This window comes from Crocodylus porosus, unplaced genomic scaffold (genome assembly GCF_001723895.1).
Source record: "Crocodylus porosus isolate Cpor-Errol unplaced genomic scaffold, CroPor_comp1, whole genome shotgun sequence".
Classification (NCBI taxonomy): Eukaryota; Metazoa; Chordata; order Crocodylia; family Crocodylidae; genus Crocodylus; species Crocodylus porosus.
In genome coordinates this window covers 421,768-429,690 of record NW_017728919.1, presented here as the reverse complement: position 1 = coordinate 429,690, position 7,923 = coordinate 421,768, and positions in this window count along the sequence as shown.

The following is a 7,923-nucleotide window of genomic DNA, read 5'->3' as shown; positions in this document are numbered from 1 at the left end:
GATCCTTTGGAACAAAGCACCATTTCCACAGTGGCAGGAGCCCGGGGGAACACGGATGCCCGATACGTGGCCCGGCCTGCGCCTCTGGAAATCTAGACCCCAGCTTTTCGGCTCACCCTTATTGGGGAGAGCGGGGGCTTTGCTCCAACCGCAGTAACTTAGCAAAGCCACCCTCTTCCCAAGCACGGGGGCCGTGCGATGCAGCACTCACTGGTTTCCCCAGGGAGGGGATGAGACAAGAGCAACAGGCCAAGTGCCCCCACCTGGAAGCTTAGTTATAGGGCTCGTGCCCAGGTCTTGGGAGAGGGGTGGCCTCGGCACTGGAGGGGGGATGCGGCCGAATGCACGAGAGGCTATGAGCCGTGTTGACGCTGCGGTCGCAGGGGCCAACCCAAGCCCCAGATCGAGTCCAGATCGCTCCGGGGACTGCCGGAGACCTGACACGCGGGGCGCCTTGCTGTCCCCAGCTCCCCAACCAGGGCTGACGCCAGCCGAGACCGGCATGAGCCCCGTCCCCTTGAACGACGGCTCGGTGACGTGGGCTGCTCTGATCCTCTGGAGAGCGTTCAAGGGCAACCCAAGGGAGCTAGGCATCGGATGGGAATGCATGCACACTAGGAGCCAGGTGCCTAAATCCCCTAGGGCCCTTGGCTTGAAAATCTCAACCTTATGCCCGGGCAGGGCAGCAAGACGCTAGTCCTGGGGACTGTGGGTGCTTGTCAGGACTGAGGCTAGTCCTCCTGGATCCAACCTTTATCTAGGAGGCGGCGAAAGCTGCTGTTAGTACCCGGCTTGGGGGAGATGCCCCCCGTGGTCCTCCCAAGGAGTGATGCTTGAGGGGCTTCGCCAGCCCAGCTGATCTGTACTGCTGATGCTCTGCTGCCGTGACCTGCACCACTTGAGCTGAAGGGGCAGCCCCAGTCTCTGGCAACAGTAGTAGGATCGCTGGGAAGTCGGGAAGCAGCGATGTTTCCTCCCTGAGAAGAGGCACCACTTGTGGCAGCGCTGGGGTTCAGAGACAGCACGAGAAGATCGGAGCAGGGGGTTCGACGGCCAGATCCTAGAGCCGGCAAAGGGAGCCCAGCTAGAATAGCCCCTCTCGGTGCCCGCTCGCTAAAGAGAAACCCCGTGGCCGAGACGAGGGGGTTGCCATCCCTGTGCCCTTTGTTACATGTACGCGCACACGTGGGTCCTGATCCCACCTGGAGGCCCTAAGGGACTACGCAACACTAGCAGCAACAATGACGGGACCACACAGGATGCCCCCCACCATGCATGTCCCAACGGGGTCCTGTGGATACGGAGGCCACAAGCCATTATGAGAAAATCCTTTGCCAAGGGCGCGCTCTCTCCTGGGTGACGTGGCAGCCGGCAGGATCAAGCAGGCAGGGCACGAGGAGGGAGGAGAGGTAGCTGCATGTTGAAGCCCGAGCCGCTCCTGTCGCAAGCATTTCTGAGCGATCTTTTGCACCGAAGGGTGGCCCAGATCACCCGTTCCCTGCTCAGAGCACAGCCCTGACCTTCTTGGACACGTACCCAGGAGCAGTGCAAAACCCCGGCCCCCAATAGCCCGGGCCTCAGATCCCTTGCAGCTATTTTTAGCTTCATCTGCGTTCTCGGTCCAGCACGTGACACACTCAACGAGCTGGCCCCTCTGCGCCACAGGCCTCCGACCGCCCAGCCAGGGCCATGCAGAGAGGCCCGCAGGAAGCTCACGGCAGCAGGCCTGGAAGTTTTTCGCAGCAGCGGCCACCTACCTGCTCCACCAACGTCCTACCGCCTGCCCCAGGAGCCCCTGGACGTGGACGCTATCGTGTAAGGGGCTGTACAAGCAATAGCAGAGACTGTAACGGCCAGTGGCAGGACGTGCGCTGCAGCTGGTCCATTAGAGGATCCCAGTCTATCGCCAGTCAACAGGCTGCCTAGAGAAGTTATGGGCTCTCTGTCCCTGGACATTTCCAAGAGCAGGAGGCTTGGCTGGGCTGGTTTAGTCCGAGCGGACCCTGCTTGGACTAGATGTGACCTCGTGAGGTCCCTTCTGGCCCGACTTCCCAACGATCCTACTACTGCCGCCAGAGACTGGGGCTGCCCCTTCAACTCAAGCGGTGCAGGTGCATTTGGCCTCTGAGCTGACCCCTGGGCTCTCCCATCCCAAATGGGCTGGCATCAAACAATGCCAACTCCTGCCAGCTTGCATCAGCCTCCTAATGACGTGGTAATGTTGCCGCGGCTGCTGCGCTTCTACGCTAGGACCCATCTCATCCCAGTAGGTCAGAATCTGTCCTGACCTACTTGCAAGTGCCACCTTTCTGCATCCGCAAGAGCTGGGTTCCCTCCCTGCCAGCTGCATGTTAGGATACCCAAGGCGCGAGCCCCAGGCCAGTTAGATGAAGCAAATGCAGGGCGACCAGCCCTGCACTGAGCCTTCACCGTGTGCAGCTGGGAGATGTTTCTAAGAGCCCCAACAGGGAGATCTCCTGATGCACGAGAGACTCATCCTAGCTGTCGAGCCCTGGCCCCACCTCTTGTTTTGACAGCAGATCACATTCCAGGTGTGATTTACCGGAGCAAGCGTTGCTGGCTTAAGAGGAGAAGGTGGTGGGGGCAAAAAAAAAGATCTCGATACGTGTGGATAAAGCTGTGCTGGAAGCAGGATCCCCGAGTCTCTGCACAGGGGACATTGGTAAGGCTGCTCATCTCTTTGATGAGCAGCCCAATGAATGAGCAAGCAGGGCGCCTGGATGAGGACAAAAGCCAGCACCCAAGCAACGGCAGCTTGGTACAGTAAACGAGAATGCAAACTGCACGGTCCTATTGCTGATGCATCATCCGAGAGAGAAAGCGTCTGTCTGTCCGTCTCCATCTCCCCCATAACTGGCCCATGTAGGGCTCCGAGAGGTTGATTTTTGCGGCTGTGGAAAGTACCAACTCAATGCTTGCTTCTCTTCTTGCTGAAGCTTTTCCACTGCGCAACTCCAATCCGGGCAGGTGCTTTTTGCAACAACAATAAAAAAGTCTGCAGAAAATTTGACTGCCCCAGATAACTGCTTCCTACCGCTGCCAGGCAGGAGCTAACGTGCTGCACCGCTATAGCCTCACGTACATCCTTCCCCTTCTCTTGCCCTATCTTCATCTCCAGCATCCTTAGCGGAAGGCAACTGCTGTAGATCAAGGACTATTCTCCTTGCCTGGTCCACGCACACCGCACACACCCAGCTCACCCTACGGTACTTGAGTTAATATTTGCAGAGTCCACCCTGGGAAAAGCCTGGGGAGATGGGAAGGCCTGACCGGGATGGATGGAGAGCGAACGTGCTGCATTAGTCATGATGTGCGCAGTTCAAAAGCCACCGGCGGCTCATGGTTGGTGTCCCCATGAGAGGCCTCTGGGGCCGTGTCTGCACCCCTGCCCGGGCAGCACCAGGAAGGACGACCCAACTGAGCAGCAAGCAGGCTAGACCCAGGGCTGAAGGTCCAGAGTGTCATGGGGAAGAGGCTTTGGCACTCGGCTCTGTGCAGGTCAGCAGGATCGGGCCCCTGGGGAGGGCATGCATCCTCTGTAAGTGGGGGGGGGGAAGCCCACAATCATTCATAGAGGGGCTGGCTGAATCCCTGCAGCTCTTTGCGGGGAGGGACCACGTCTATGAAAGGACACGTCTCTCCCAGCAACACGGATCCAAGCCCCCTCTGCCAGTGCTGACTCCGCTGCAGCCCCCCGAGCTGGCATACGCAGCCCTTCCCCTGCCCGCCAGCCCGTCTCCGCGCCAAGCACCGCTCGCTTTTCTCAATGACGATCTTGAACGCCTGCCAGCGGAGCTGGGGCCTCGGGGGCTGCCGTGCCACAGCTATATATACCAGCGCATCACCCAGCAGGCGCGTCCCACGGGCCACGCACCGCACCGTCGCAGATCAGCACCGGGGAACCCAGACGCGATTCCTGCTGCTCCCTGCTTGCCCGGAGCCGCGTGGACTGTTATGGCACTGTCCTCACCTGGATCCCACCCCTCTGCCCCTGCCCCCCCGCCGTGACTATCGGTTTACCTGCTTCTGCTATCTGTATCGGGGGGTTTCAAGCCTTCCTGGGGGCTGCAGCCCAGGCTGGGGACGGTGACCGAGCTGTGCCGATGCTCCTGCTCCAGGGTCAGCCCTGATCACCACATCTGGGGTCAGGAGGGATTTTACCCCATGGTCAGACTGGCATGGATGTGAGCAGTCATGGGGGGGTTGGGGGGGGAGTCGCCTTTCTCTGTATCAGGGGCTCAGCCTATCTGGGATCCCCTAATTGTACATTAACAACCTGGTGGCAGGAGCGGACCTGAGCCTTGCAATTCCTCTCCAAGAGATGGCACCAATAATGGGGATGCCCCGGGTAAACCATAACCTGGAAGTCACCAAGCCACTCTGCCAGCCCCGATGCAGAAGCTGCCTGCATCACAGCCCCTACCTGCAAGCCCAACTTCTTTTAAAGCTCTCCCCAAAAGCCGCGTCAGTCTAGGGACCCTGGGAATGCCAGTCTGGCAAGAAGGGGCTCTCCCCCTGCGCAGAAAGGTGGGAGACGGGCAACCTTACAGCCCTCGGGTCCTCAGGACGAAGAAGTCTGGGGGCAAGAGCAAAGAGCCACAGGACAATCCTGACACAGGGAGTGGGGCAGCAAGAGGAGTAACAGGGCACGGGGACGCAGATCGCTCTGGGAGCCCCGGACGGACGCCCTCCCCGGAGCACGAGAGCTGCCAGGGGCGGCTTGCAAGGGAAGGGCTTTGCCGCGGCTCCCCTCCCCCTCCCCAGCTGTCGCGCCCTGTGGGGCTCATAACCTGTAAAAAGGGGCTGTCAAGGGGCCAGGGCAGAGGGACGGGCGCTCCCTGCTGCCCCCAGCTCCCTGCAGCCACCCCCACCCCGTCGCACCCTGACCCCCCAACCCCGTTGCTGCGTGGAGGAAACCGGGGGACACTCCTGAGCCGGGAAACCTCACGTTCAAATCCTTCCCTGGTGGCGTCTCAGCCACGTCCGTCTCCTGGCCCAGCCTGGCACGGTGGGGCTAGCTGCCACGCCGACCCCAACCCCCGCGCTCCCCTCCCCTCCTCCAGGATGGGGCGCCAGGCCACGGCTGCCTTCCCCCGGGGGCTCGGGGGGAATTCCCCTGCCCCGTGCCCGCTCCCGCCCTGGCGCAAAGCCATGCAGCCCCCACTTCTAGAGCGGCCTGGAGGAAGGGGAATGCGACGCTGAAGGGGGGGCGCACCCCGCTCCTCTGGCCCTGGGAACAGCTGGCGGGGCCGAGACTCCCCCCCGAGGGCGACGAGGAGGGAGCAGCCCGGGCCGTGGGAGCGGGGCTCTGATGCGAGCTGACAGACGAAGGCCGCCAGAGCCGATTCCCCCTAACAAGATTCGCTTGCCGGCAGATGCCAGCACATAATTAGGGATCGGGCTTTCCCCTGCTCGTTCCTTATGCTCCAGCAGCTCCCAGATGGCCACCCCGGCCCTGCTGCGCTAGGCGCTGGACTTACATGCTGCTTCCGCAAGGCAGGGGAGGGGACGTGACCCCTTATGCGGTAAAGGAGTAGGGGGGACGTGCCCCCCCCACTCCCTGAATGCGAAATCAGGCACTGAAGCCACTAAGTCCACCGGAGACGAGGATCTGGGGGGCAGCTGGGGTCCACACCCATGCCGGTTGGGGGAAAGGCCGTGCGAGATCACAGCCCCCCTAATCTCCCCCGGATGAGAGCACGGGGCGCAGGGAAGGGTGGGCAGGAAGCATTAGGCAGGCAGGAGAGCAGGGCAGGGTTGAGGCCAGCTCCCCGGCCCCTCAAACCCGCCGGATCACACAGAGCCGCTTGTTCTGGGCGGGGAGGACGGCTGAATGGCTGCTTTGTTCTCCCTCCAAGCAGGGTGGCCATGCAGCAGGTAGCGCGTGGCAGAGGCATGGGCAGCCGATGGGCAGCCAGGGAGGAAGGGCAAGGCCATCTAGTACCCGCGGGACCAGCTTGGAGAAACTGGGGGGGAGAGTCCTCTCGGCCCATGTAACCTTGGCCCTGTCACTTTGCCTCCCCGGGGCACCGATCCTCCCTGGTGCAAAGCCACAAACACTGGGGTGAAGAAAGGAACAACTCGACTGACAGCCTGGATGCAATTGCAGGGAGGAGACCTTTGTAAAGGGGTCGTTACTACAGGGGACACTGCACTGGGTGCCAGAGGAGACCCTACAAGCGGAGGACAGAGGTTTCAGATGGTCACGAGCCACCTGTTAACCTGGGTAGCACCCAGAACGGGTCGCCCGCTTACTGAGCCTGTTTATGAACCACTTGGAAACGTGTCCTGGGTGCAGAGCCGGCCACTCGGGGACCCTGCCGAGACATCTGTACTCCCGGAGGGCTGCAGTAGGGGCAGAGATGAATGACAGCAGAGCTGGGAGAAGCCTCATCTCCATCTTCAGGGACCTGAATCTGGTCCAATTACCAAACCAGTGGATACCGTAAAAGACCCTCCCCTGGAGCAGAGTCTGCTGCACGCAGCCCGATGCAAGCAAGTCCCTTTGCAGCCAAGCCAACAAACACTGATCCACCCATCCCCAGTAACCCCTGGGTACGGGGCACTGGCAGAGCCGAGGCCCGATGCTCAGCAGCCTCTACCGAGAATGACGGGGAACTTGGCCTCCCGCTCCCACCCGGGGTGGGGAACAACTGGCGGCGACCGTATCCCAGAGGGGAGTTTTTCACGCTGTAGAAACATGGGCCAGGGGATCTGGGGCTCAGATCCGGAAGGAGAAGTAATCCTGTGAGCGGCGCGTGCCTCTCCCTGCCTCCCACCCTTCACCAAGGCCAGGCAGAAAATGCTGACTTGCCCTGAGGATTGCAAGCAAATGAAACAAGGCGCGCGGCCAGGCCGAAGTCCATTGATCCAGCAGCTCGGAGCCCCTTGGTGCAGAAAGAGGGCCGCGGGGGGCTGGTTTTCCAAGGCAGGGAGCCCCGCGCTTGGTGGAAGCCAGGTCCCTTTGCCAGCATGTCGGGCGAGGCAGCTCAAAATGCAGAGGGAGCAGACGCTTTGCCGAACGCAGGATGGGAGATAAGCAGCACATCCTGGGTTTATTAGGGCCCCCCCTCCCCTCGCTATACAAATAGCAAGAATGTTTTCCATACCCTGAAGGAGGCTGAGCGGCTCAGCCCTGGAGATGATGCTTCCCGAAGACACTACCAATGGCAGAGGCGGCCTTTTGGCCTGGGCTAGGTCAGGGAGAAGTCTGCCCTGGCCCTTGAAAGGGGGCTGGGGCTCTGTGTCACCCCCCCCGAGTCCACAGTGTGACCCCAGGACTAGTGGCAGGTGTGGCTGACCACTGGCTTTAGCAGGCCAGCGCGCTGTGTCTTCATTAGGACACCAGATGCAGGCTCGGGTTTGCTAAGGCCAGGTGACGAAATCGAATTTTTGTAGCATCTCACGAGTTTAACAGGCCGACGGGAAGCGTTCCCACCTAGCGGAGCACCCCAAGTTGCAAACGCAGCTTTTTTCTTTTTCTTAGCACAGTCACCTCCTGGGGAAAGAAAGAACCCCCACAAACCTTTAGGGCGTCCATTCACAATATTTCCCCCTCTGAAACGCCTTTAAAAGATGGCGCTTGGTCAAGCCACTAAGCTTTCGTTGCTCCACTGGCTTTACGTGCGCAAGGGCAGAGACGAGCAAAAGCAAAGAAATCAGGACGAGTGACTTCCATAAATCCTGCACAGGATTTCCTTGCATTGATGACATCCTTGTTGTGCATTTAGCACCTCATTTCCCACGTAGATGTCTCCGTGCCACGTAGGGTTTTTTCCCCCTCCACCCCCTTCAGCTGAAAGGAGGAGGGTGGCAGGCGCAAAAATAAATGCGAAATCCCAAAGTGCTTTTTTTTGGCCTTTTACGGCCCACGAAACTTGCAAGGGCTCAGGGCAGACAGCT